Genomic DNA, 12,995 nt, shown 5'->3' with positions numbered 1-12,995 from the left:
TCCCACGTAAACCTGTTGGATAGAACTCCCAATTGTGAAAGCCTGTTCTTTTTTTATTCTCTGCCTCTTTGTATTCATTTCAGATTAATAAATTCTAATGATCTTGTGATTCCAGGAACAGTTGGTTTCTGGCTAAAAGCAAAACTGCCTGCTTTAGTCACATAAGGTAATGTGGCAAGTACTTGCTTCTGAGGAATCAAGATCTATTGACAGCTGGGCAGCTGAAGGACACTGGAATAGAGGCGCCACCTGCAGGCCTGAAGAAGAAAAATACCCAGTGAGAAAACTCAAACCTTGCTTTGTAGGAAAGACTGGAAAAGAAAAAGGAAAAAAAGGCAGTCCCTATATGAAAAAGAGCAAAGAACTCAGCAGAATCTCTTGTAGACACATAAACATGAGAACCCATTCTAGCAATAGTTCTAACAAATTCTCTTCATTCCTGCCTTTTGGAGTTTCAGAAAAGTTGTATTTTTATTTTTATCTTTTATTTTTCAGAGTGTGGAGAGCCTAAAAACTTTTCCCATACCTCTTGCTGCTTAATGCTACTGCTGGCTAATCTTTTAATAAAAAGCAATGCCGTGTGAATTATTCTTTGCTTTGCTAAGGGAAAGTGAATGTCACAGTAGAGCCTGTTAATACTAGATAGGGAAAGATATTCTAGCTTTGACCCACAGTCTTCAGACTGTTTTGGTGTCCTCTCCTTTCTAGCAGACCTAGATATTTATTCCACCTGCCCTCACCCACCTGTTCCTGCAGAAACAGTAGTGCTAATCTAGGATTAAGGGAACATTGACAATGAAGATTACAAACATTAGTTTTCCCACATGCCATCAGAAGTAAGTTGGTCCAGAATAAAGTTCTACCAGAATTCTTCTGTTTGAATGTATACTTTCCATAAAGGAAACACAATTTTCTTGAACATACCACCAAACCAGCATTATATGAAATATTAAAGGGTCTTCTTTAAGAAGAAAAAAGAAAAGAAAAAAATATCAAATTTATTTACAATAAAATGGCAATAAATACATGTCTATCAACAATTGAATCTAAAAAAAAAGAAGTGAATAAGCAACATAAATGAACAAGAAACATATTCATAGATACAGAGAATATTTTGATGGTTGCCTGATGGGAAGGGTGTTAAAAAGGTGAAGGGATTAAGAAGCACAAATTGGTAGTAACATAATATTCATTGGGATGTAAAATATAGCACAGTGAATCTATCTACACTAATAAAAGAGAAAAATGGTAATTGGCGTACGACGCTACCCTTTTCATTGGCTAATCAGGGCTATATGCAAATTAACTGCCAACTAAGATTGGCAGTTAACTGCCAACAAGATGGTGGTTAATTTGCATATGTAGGCACAATGCAGGGAGGCGAAAGGGAAAGCAGGAAGAAGGCCCCTGCCACTGACAGTGATCAGAAACCCAGGGGGAGCTAAGAGCTGGGGGGCAGGGCAAAGGCGGCCCTGGGGCCGCCTTTGCCCTGCCCCCCAGCCATGATCTGAGAATCAGGTGCCTTTTCCACCCTGGCCAGTGATAGCAGGAAGTAGGGGTGGAGCCAGCGATGGGAGCTGGGCACGGTCGAAGCTGGCAGTCCCAGGAGCTAGGGGTCCCTTGCCTGGGCCTAAAGCGAAGCCCACGATCGCGGGGCCGCTGCAGCTGTGGGTCCCCGCTGCCCGGGCCGGACGCCTAGGCCAGAGGCGTTAGGCCTGGGCAGGATTGGAGCCTGCAACCGCGGGGAGCTGGGGGTCCCCTGCTCAGGCCTAACACCTCTGCCGGAGGCCTCAGGCCTGGTCAAGGGGCCGATCCGGTGATTGGTGATCGGAGGGTGATGAGGGTCAACTCCTCTGGCCGAGGCATCAGGCCTGGGTGGGGGGCGGAGCCGGGGATTGGGGGGATATGATGGTGCCCTTGCCCAGGCCTGAAGCCTGGGTCAGAGGCATCAGGCTTGGGCGGGGGTGGAGCAAGCGATCAGAGGGAGAGGGGGTCCCCTGTCCAAGGCTGACACCTCTGGCGGAGGCGTCAGGCCTGGGCAAGGGGCCGATCAGGTGATCGGAGGGTGATGGGGGTCTATGCCTCTGGCCGAGGCATCAGATCTGGGCAAGGGGCAGAGCCAGCAATCGGAGGGGTCTGGGGGTACCCTGCCCAGGCCTGACACCTGGGCCAGAGGCATCAGGCCTGGGCTGGGGGCAGAACCAGTGATGGGGGGAAATGAGGGTCCCCTGCCCAGGCCTGACGCCACTGTCAGAGGCGTCAGGCCTGGGCAAGGGGCCGATCCTGCGATTGGAGGGTGATGGGGGTCAACGCCTGAGGGCTCCCGGTATGTGAGAGGGGGAAGGCTGGGCTGAGGGACACTCCCCCCCACACACACACCCAGTGCACGAATTTCGGGCACCGGGCCCCTAGTATATATATAAACAGCCAGGGTTTGTAATGTCCAGAACGACCATAGGCTCGACTGAACGCCAGGCTGTGCGCACAGCAGGCTTGGGTGGGCAGGGACTGGCGAGCTGGCTGAACTGCTGACCTCTCAGAGAGAGAGATAGGTGGGGCGAGGCCCAGAGAGAGAAGCAGGGTCTGATGGCAGCTGCTGATCAGCCCTTGCCTCTCTCTCTCTCCGGGCCTTGCCAGCAGCCGTGCCTCTCTCTCTCTCTGAGAGGTCAGCAGTTCAGCCCACTCACCAGCAGCCTGGAACAGCTGCTGATCAGCCCCACCTCTCTGATCAGGCCTGGAGATAGACCCGGAGACGCTGACCGGCATAGAAACCAACCAATCAGAACCAAATCTGGGTGAACTGCGAGGAGCTAATGGCTGCCTAGGAGGTGGAGCTTCTGATGCTGGCTGGCATAGAAACTGACCAATCAAAACCTAATCTGGGTGAACTGCAAAGATAGAACCTAAGGTGGGGGCTGAGGAGGGGTTTTAAGGGCAACAGCTGTTTGGTGTAAGGTGTAAGAAAGCGGTTCAATTTTATAATGACGGGTTTGGCAGTATAGTGCACATGGCTGGCTATCAGTCCAGATATAGGGATTATGTATTTTTGTCTGGCAAGAGCATCTCCTCCTGCTGAAAAAGGCTTCCTTTCCCCACCCCCCATTTAAGCAATCTTATTCTATATAATCTGTATATACTACTAAAAGGGTAATATGCTAATTAGACCGGGTCGACCGGCCATCTTCCGGACGTTCGACTTCCTTCCAAACAAAGCCATGGTGGTGGGGGCCCAGGCAGAGGCAGTTAAGGTGATCAGACCATCAGGAGAGGGAAGTTTGGGGTGAGATCAGGCCGGCAGGGGAGAGCAGTTGGGGGCGAGATCAGGCTGGCAGGGGGTTAGGGGCAATTAGGCCAGGAGGAGAGGGCAGTTTGGGGTGAGATCAGGCCGGCAGAGGAGGGCAGTTGGGGGCAATCAGGCAGGCAGAGGCAGGAGCTATCAGGCAGGCAGGCAGGCAGGCAGAGAGGTTAGGGGCAATCAGGCAGGCAGGCAGAGGGGTTAGGGGCAATCAGGCAGGCAGGTAGAGCAGTTAGGGGCGATGAGGCAGGCAGGCAGGTGAGCAGTTAGGAGCTAGCACTCCCAGATTGTGAGAGTGATGTCTGACTGCTGGTTTAGGCCCGACCCCCCAAGGGTTCCTTGATTGGAGAGGGTGCAGACTTGGCCAAGGGAACGCCCCCCTCCCGTGCACAAATTTCGTGCACTGGGCCACTAGTATAGTCAATAATATTCTAATAACTATGTATAGTGTCAGATGGGTGCAAGATTTATCAGGATGATCACTTAGTAAGTTATATAATGTCTAATCACTAGGGCAGTGATGGCAAACCTTTTGAGGTCGGCGTGTCAGCATTTTGAAACCCTAACTTAACTCTGGTGCTGTGTCACATATAGAATTTTTTTGATATTTGCAACCATAGTAAAACAAAGACTTATATTTTTGATATTTATTTTATATATTTAAATGCCATTTAACAAAGAAAAATCAACCAAAAAATGAGTTCACATGTCACCTCTGACATGCGTGTCATAGGTTCGCCATCACTGCACTAGGGTGTACACCTGAAACTAATATAATATTACATATATGTCAACTGTATTTGAAAAAGATGATTTTTTTTAAAGTTTCAAAATAACCAGCAATGGCTCAGTGGTTGAGCATCGACCCATAAACCAGGAGGTCATGGTTCAAATCCTGGTTGAGGCATATGCCCAGGTTTCAGGCTCAATCCCCAGTGGGGGACATGCAGGAGACAGCTGATAGGTGATTCTCTCTCATCATTGATGTTTCTATCCTCTCTCTCTCCCTCTCCCTCTCTCTGAAATCAGAAAAAAAAAATTCAGAGCAGATAGAGAAAATAATATCAGAATTATTCTTAAGCATCCCCCCCCCCCCGTTAATTTTGGTTTGGTTGTTTCCAAATTACACTACTTGGATTTTCTATAGCAGAAGCATGTGTTTTGTCAATTCTGGTTTGTCTTGTTCCATTTGCTCCAATGACGGTGCCCACAGGGCAGCAATTTTGTGCCCAGGAGAAGGATTTTAATTAGTAGGCACACAAGCCACCAGATGGCTCCCTTAGGTTTTTAAATCTCCACTTGGATAAATAAATTGACTTTCCCAGAAAAAAAATTACTAAAGTAAAGTTTAATAATGCCCTAGAGTCACAATATGAGCAAGTCTTCATAGTTTCCAGCTGAATTTATAGGTGTAGAGCTGTCAAGGATTCTTATACAAGATCCTCAAGATGGTTTTGCTACATGCATCATGATTTATCTTTGGTGCCTCTTCCCCCCATCGCTTTTTCATTCAAAGTTGAAATGCCTCATATCTTGTTTCTTTTTCTCCCTTCTAGCTTTTCTCTACTGAATATATGATGCCTTAGGAGTCTCATACTGGGCTTAACCCACCCAGTGATAGTGTTAGGGGTTCACACCCAGAGCAGAATGTAAAGTCATGTGTTCCTCTGCCAACCTGCCTACTCACTGCCCAGAGTCTCACTGTTGGGCACTTTCATGTCTGCAAAGTACTCCAGAACTGGGTGGAAACAGAGGAAGGGGGACTGTGGGGTTTTGTTTTTTTTTCATTGTGGTAAGAACACTTGACATAGGTTCTACCCTCTTAACAAATTTTTAAGTGCACAGTACAGTCTTGCCTACTATAGGCAGATCTTCAGCTGAATCAGTTCTAGTTTTTTTTATAATAGCCATCTAATAGGTGTGAGATGATACATTAGTTTGGTTTTGATTTGCATTTCTCTGGTATGCTCTTTTTACATACCTTGGCTATTATTTGTAATATCTTCTTTGAAGAAATGTCTATTCAAGTATTTTGCCTTTTTTAAATCTGTTTTATTTTTTAGTTATAGTAGAGTAGTTCCTCATATATTTTGGATATTAACCCCTTATCAGATATACAGTTGCAAATACTTTCTCCCATTCAGTAAGTTGCTTTTCCGTTCTGTTAATGGTTTCCTTTGCCATGCAGATTTTTAGTTTGATGCAGTCCGACTTGTTTCGTTTTGCTTTTGTCACCTGAGATTTTGGTGTCATATCCAAGAATTGACAAGACCAATATCAAGGAGCTTCCCCCTATGTTTGAGTTTATTTTTATGTATTTTTGCTACAATGATGGTGCCCACAGGGGACAAGTTTTCCTAATACCATTTGTTGAAGAAACTATCATTTCCTAATATTAGCACTCTTGTGGAAGATCAGTTGACATATATCTGTGGGTTTATATATCATACCATATAATTCAAAATCAGGAAATGTGATCAGTTTTGTTCTTCTTCCTCAAGATTGTTTTTGCTAATTGGGGTCTATTATGGTTTTGTGTTGATTTTAGGATTGCCTTTTCTATTTCTGCAAAAAACAAAAAACCACCATTGAGAATTTTATGGGAATTTCATTGAATCTATAGATAGCTTTGCGTATTTTAACAACATTGTCTTCCAATGCATGAACACAGCCAGTATTGAACCTCTGCCTCCTCTGTCATCCTACTATTTCTCCTTCAGTGAAGTTTATCAGGAAATCTCCTTTGCAGTTGTTTTAGGGAAAAACCTATAAATAAGTCTCTAGTAGCAGTTGTAAGAGCCAGAAAATAATTGCTCATCCCAGCCTTTAGATTCCCATTCATTGAGAAATCTACTTGGGAGAGAGCTTTAGAGCAGATCAAGATTCCTGGGCCTTGCCTTTAGAGATTCTGAGTCATTAGCTCTGGTTGGGAAAAGGGACATGAATTTCCATTTCCATAAGCTTCTGGGTGATGCTGATGCTGATGATGATGCAAGGACTACTTTTTCAGTAGCAAGACTTACCAGAACATACTTCTAATAGTTGCTGCTTCTAGGGAGAAATGCCTTTGAAAAGTAGTGATGCCACATCAAACCTTTTGCCATCTGAACCACGCATAAGTTTATGTAACCAGAGACTTATGATTTCAATTAGGGTGTAAAGGTACCCAATTTTGTCCATTTCCAGAATTCCTAGCAAAGAGTGACTTTTGGGGTATCAATGAGAGAGGGAAAAGGGGAGTGGAACATCACCTAGAGAATGCTCCTGCTGGTTTTATGCCTTCACTTATATCTAGGAGACTTGAGACTGATGTCAAGATATCATCCCAATAATAACACCAAAGAACAGGTCCCTGTTGTTGAACATGGGGATATGTGACGAGTGATGAGAAATGTGTCAAGTCTGTGACCACCCTACTCCAACAAGTCACTTCAAGGCATTCTTACTAATCTTTCAACCCAACCATTTCGTAAGGGCAATGAGACCCGAAAGTGACATCTTAAATAAGATGACTGCTGACAAATTCTCAAATCTCAACTAAAGTAAACACAGACCCATTGTCCCAAATCAGTGGTTGACACAAAGCCCTGATTTTCTTAACAGAGCTTTGAGATGGAAACAAAAGTCTTTCAAGCCTATTTGAGAATGAATTTTTTTTCTCTTGAATGGCTCTGAAGAATCAATAAGGATTCATAGCCAAGGCTTTTCAAATCCACAGAAAGGTTGCTGTTCCAGCAGATTATGCTGGGGAGCCTACCATGTGTGCCAGGATCCTTTAGTCATTTCACACTTAGAATTAATTGCAGCCCAAGGACATGCATCAGTCGATGCATGTGAGGAGTTCTCAGAAGCTAAGAAAAGAGCACCTAACATCTGGAAATTATTAATTCATGCAACAGAGACCTTTGGTGGGACTGTGTGAGATGATACAGCATAGACCCTGACTCATGGGGCTCACTGTCTCTGGGGGAGGTGTGGCTGTGTTTACACAGATGATTACAGACTGGTTAAATTACACCGTGTGAGTACCAGACATTGATCCATCCCCAGTATTCTTGGGAAGCATTAATAATGGAGGGACTGGTACTGCCAGAGGAGGTGCAGGTGGAGTACAGCCTGAAGGAAGGAGAATGAATTTGCCAGGCATAACAGGGATCTTCATGGCCACGGGACTAGTGTCTGGGAAAGCATGGACTTATGGACCAGGGACAGGGACCATGCTGCATCTCACATAATCTCATTGCCTACCCCAGTTTCTGGCACATTTAATTCATTCAATAAGGAATTTGAGATTGATAACTATACATTTTCTCATCATACATTTTCTCATCCTTGATAAGAGTGAGCAGTTTCTCTGCTTCTGGCTCCCTCCCATCCAGGCTATGAAAACACCTTCTAGAATGCCATATGGGAAGAAAAGAATTTCACCAGAAGAGATGTGTTAGGGAGATCTTTTATCACTCAATTTTGCACTGTTGGTGGCAGGTCAAAAGCTAGGATCCATGGTGTTGGATGGCTCAGGGCTTAAGAATTCAGTGTTGCTTTCTCTGGCCACAATTTGTTAATATATTTGTTTATTCATCCAAAAAAATTATTTACTGAGCATCTACCAGGTGATGGGCCCTTTCTGTGCACCAGGAACACAGCAGTGAACAGAACAGACAAGGACCCTGCACTCGCAGAGCTCATTATCTAATAGAGGAGAACCCTCAATAACAGGTGAACACATCAGTGAGCAAGGTACTTCCAGAAAGTGATAGCCCTGTGAAGAGCTGATGGGAAACTGGTGGGAGATGGTAGGGTTGAGTGGGCCAGAGGCCTCCTTTCTGCAAATAAGCACTAGGTGTGGACGCAGCACTAGACTATGTCAGAATTATCAGTGTGAAACAGTCCTTCCGTAACAGAGGTGGGTTTTTTAGGAGTTCTTTAACCCCCTCACCAGAGGGACCTCTGACTTACTGATCTCCGAGGCACATCAAGAAATGTGAGTGAAGAACAGAGGCAGGGTGAGCAAACTGCTCTGTACAACAGGGAGTAAGAAATGGGAGTGCCCAAAGAGAGAACCTGCAGCCAGGTGGGTGGGGAGCAGGAGGTGCGGGGGATAGATTGGGTGAGGGAGGACTTGGAGCGAGACAGAATTGTCTCGTGAGGATTTGCTTCTCCCTGCAGAGTGAGAAGTGAACTCCCTCCTCTGTGCTGCCTTAAAAACCTCAGCGGAGTCTATGTTGCTCATTCATGCTTTTCTGTGGCTGGGCTCTTATTGGTCACTTCAGTGAAGGGCTATGTCCAGGCTGGAAGAGGGACTAAGAAAGTCTGATAAGGGGACACGAAGACTGGAGGTCAGCACGAGCAGTTGACACCTGGGTTGCACTTTAAAATAATCCCACAGAGGTTTGATATTAGCACAAATTGTAAATGTGTCCTTCAGTATCCTCATCTGGAAAGTGGAGAAAATTGTTCTCCATAGAGATGTGGCTGAGCGCTTGGCACATTGTAGCTGTTATGGACTGAATGTGTCCCTACCCCCCGACCCCCAAATTTGTGTTCAAATACTAACCCCTGATGTGATGACATTAGGAGGTGGGCCCTTTGCGAGCAATTAATCATGAGGGTAGAGCCCCATCATGAGATTGGTGCCCTTGTAGGAAGAGACATGTGAACCCGTGCTTCCTGTCTGCTCTCCATCCCGTGGGGACATAGCAAGAAGACGATTGTCTTAAAACCAGGAAACAGGCTCTCTCTAGACACCAGTTCTGCTGGCACTGTGATCTGGGACTTCTAGAACTGTGAGAAATAAGTGTGTGGTTTGAGCCAACCGATCTATGGTATCTTGTTATAGCAGCCAGAACTGATTAAGATAGTAGCCATTCTATTTGAGAAATGTTGGTTTCCTTCCCCACTGCCTACCAAGGGATTGGAACCAGGTGAACTCTAAGGGTCATATTGTTTAAAAGTGATGAACCTATAAGATAAAAATCCTATAAGATAAAAATCCCTGTTCTTGCTGAGTTTCTAGTATTCTGGAAGAAATAAAAATCATTGTTGAAATGAATGCAATCTATTGGGGACTACTTGAAACAAGAATAAAAAATTAGAAAGAATAAACAGTTAACAAATGTTACTTAATAAATAAATGATAGAGCATTGAAAGTCTTAATTTCTCTAGTGGCAGTACAATAGGGGCCCTTGAGGCCGGAGGGAAGCTGTGTGGCCTGGAACTTGAGTGTGAATGAAGAAAAGGTGGAAAGGAGGGGTTTTAGAGTCTGTGGTGGGAGAAAAACAACCTAAGCACAGGCATGGTGATGAGAGTAAGTGTGTTTATGAGGAGACTACAACTTCCATGGCATTGTGTTGTGGGTTTGCACATGTGCAGACCCACACATCTTATCACAGGATCTCATTAAGTCACACATAAGTAATTTAGAATTTGTGATTATTTGGAAAGGGGTAGACTGCAGTTTGGGAGAGCAGAGATTTATTACTTGTTTAAACAGTCTAAGCAGGGAAAATTGTAGACTTTTGGCCCAAAAAGGAAAAGGTGAGGTATTACAGCTCAGGGAGGTTAAATAGCTTTCCTAACCTCACATAGCTGGTCAGCGACACACCCAGAATTAATTAAAGTCTACATGTCCTGGCATCGTTTTCAGAGCTTCTCATCTTATTTTAGACAAAAGGGGAAGGCTGTCTACTTAAGGAAACTATTAAAAATAGCATAAAAGCATGCCATAATTGCTGTGTGCACAGGTGAACATCACTAACTAGCCATTAATGAAGCAAGACCTCCAGAGGCAGCACATTTACGATGTGAACTGAAAGTTATTTTTTTCTATTAAAATACACCAGCAATTACCATGTTTATGCCTTGCAGTAGTTTTTGTTTTAAGGTTTTTTCCTCAAACTTATTTTTAAAGTATAACATATATACAATAAAATACAAAAAATGTACAAACCTGCCTTGGGTGGTGTCGCTCAGTTGGTTGGAGCATCGTCCCGTACACCAAAAGGTGGTGGGTTCAATTACTAGTCAGGGCACATACCCAGATTGTGGGTTCAATCCCCGGTTGGGGCACATGTAGGAGGCAGCCGATCTACGTTTCTCTCTCTTTTTTTTACCTTCCTCTCTCTAAAAAAAAATAATTAAAAAAACATTTAAAAATGCACAAACTGCCCTAGTCAGTTTGGCTCCGTGGATAGAGCATCAGCCCAAGTACTGAAGGGTCCTGGGTTTGATTCTGGTCAAGAGCATGTACCTTGGTTGCAGGCTCCTGGCCCTGGCCGGGGGCATGCAGGAGGCAACTTATTGACGTGTCTCTCTCACATCTGTGTTTCTGTCTCTCCCTCTCCCTTCTACTCTCTAAAAATCAATGGAAAAAATGTCCTCAAGTGAGGATTTAAAAAAATAAATAAATGCACAAACCTTAAGTGTACAGTTCAATTATTTTTTACATATTTCAATTTTCCTGCTCCTTGTAACTTACACCCAAATTAAGTTAACTTTCCTATTATTTTATTTTGATGCCAGGCAACCTGCTGTCTGGGATTTCAATGTAAGGAGATGCCTCTCTGCCTCGAAAGGAGCCCCTACACTGTAGCCTCCTTTCTCTGGACCTTCACTCAGGTGCCCCAGCTTCTGCCACGTACATGTTTGATGTAATCGTGGACATTTCCTTTCACCACAACTTTTTCAAAAATGTGTACATCTCAGATGGTGATTAAGCACACTTGGCTAGTAGTTTGCAGCAGAAGAGCGTCCCTGCTGAGTTTCTCTTTAGCCATGTGTTTCAGGGGCAGTTGAGGAGCCTCTCTGACCTGCCATCCTTTGTCTGTGAAATCAGCTTGCCTGGCTCCTCACCAGGCCTCAGGCCCGAATAAAACAATGCAGGCCCTGCTCGGTGTGGCTCAGTTGGTTGGGTGTTGTCAGTTTGTGCATTGAACAGTCACTGGTTTGATGCTCAGCCAGAGCACATGCCCAGGTTGCAGGTTTGGGCCTCAGTTGGGGTGCATGTGGAAGGCAACTAAGCAATGTTTCTCTTTCATCTCTCTCTCTCTCTCTCTCTCTCTCTCTCTCTCTCTTCCACCTCTCTCTCTCTCTCCTCCCTTCTCTCTTTCAAATCAATAAAAACATTTTTTAAAAAAGACAAAATATGTGAAAGCACTTTATGATCACGACTATGCAAATCCTCACCACTGTCAGGCATTAGTATGTTCCTATGTGTGAATGTATTTCAAAGCTCCTTTACATCAAATTCAAAAAGAAAGTGGGTGGTTTCTTCCCAAGAGAAGAGAACATAAAAGCAGGCATTCTAAAGAGAAAGTAAAATGTAGCCTCAACTCATATATTCATTCAAACATGATTTTAAAAAATTTTCAAAGAATATTCAGCCAAAATAGTAATCAGTCAAATTTTAACAGTCCCTTAAAAAGTCATCAGTACCGTCTACAAGGCACTGGGGGGTAGGGGACGCTGGGGGGAGGTCAAAGGGGAAAAAAGGGGAGACATATGTAATACTCTTTGTAATACTTTAAGCAATAAAACAAAATTAAAAAAAAATGTCATCAGACATGCAAATTGAACTAAATGGCCAATTGAAGTTAAAAAAGAAAAGTCATCAGTACCCACTGGCAAGGTCAATCGATACAATTCATTTTCTCAATATTCGTTTTCTCTCTTCTTGGAGTCTGACAGGTAGGACTGATGTCATAGACACATCTATACCTGTTCCTGAGGCGGAGGAGTGGAGAGGATTCCAAAAGGGTCCTGCTTCCTAGCAGACCAGGCACTGCTGCGTAGTAAGGTGTGTGCGTGGCCAGGCTGTGTCTCTTTTTGGGACTATTCATAATTCACACATGTCCAAGGCCAAAACAGCTTCCATGTATACCACTAAGAACTTTCAGTATCAGACATGCTCAAAGTAACATTATCTCTGGAGGATTTGCCATTTTGTTCCACATCAAGGACCATCGCAGAGTAAAACTTTGGAATTGGATGTTGCACATATTTAAAATTGATGCTCCCCCCACAAAGAACACTTTTTCATTTGTTTGATTTTAAATCCCATTGTTTACACATGGATTTACAGGTAACACTTAAATTTTTGTAAATAAGCAACTTTCTACTCTCCCCACACATTGTAAACACACGTTGAAGTCTCATGTCAGAACTTTTCATTATTTCATCCCTACACACATGCCATCTGCTGTTTCTAGCTAATAAATAGCTCATCGAGATTTTTACTTAGCCTACAAAATAAATTGATGACTTTTAGGGTTATAAAGGGACTCCTGAAGTCAAATAGGAACCAGACTTGCATATTGTCAATTTTAATTACATCCAGTTCTGCAGCAGAATTGAGGGCTATATCTCAGAAAACTGTTTTAAGGAAGCCCAATCAGAACATATTACTATTATTAGTAGTAATTATCTTTAGACCTCCAGGATATAGAGCAAAGCTGTACCAAACACATTATTCAGTTCTCACACCTATTCTGTGATGGTGGGGAAGCTGAGACTGCGAGAGAAAAGTGACTTGCCTAAATAATAGAGGTTGAATTTGTTCTCATGTCTCCCAGTTCCTAAGGTTTACCCATGACTGTGGTTTTTTAACATGGGGCAGGTCTTGAGTCCACCAGAGTAGCTCTCTCTGCTTTAATTCTTTGCTCTTATCTGTGCATCTGGGAAAGAGTTCGTTGAAACCACATT

General features: G+C 43.9%; 1 protein-coding gene across 3 annotated transcripts in view; it reads left to right on the top strand.

The window, feature by feature from the left end:
* The window catches only part of CAMK1D (calcium/calmodulin dependent protein kinase ID), a 391,598-nt gene that overhangs the window by 291,758 nt on the left and 86,845 nt on the right, over positions 1–12,995 (top strand). The window lies entirely within an intron of this gene.

This window comes from Myotis daubentonii, chromosome 1, assembly GCF_963259705.1.
Source record: "Myotis daubentonii chromosome 1, mMyoDau2.1, whole genome shotgun sequence".
NCBI classification, from domain to species: Eukaryota; Metazoa; Chordata; class Mammalia; order Chiroptera; family Vespertilionidae; genus Myotis; species Myotis daubentonii.
The sequence above is the reverse complement of the archived record's forward strand: the minus strand, read 5'-3'. Positions and strand labels throughout refer to the sequence as shown.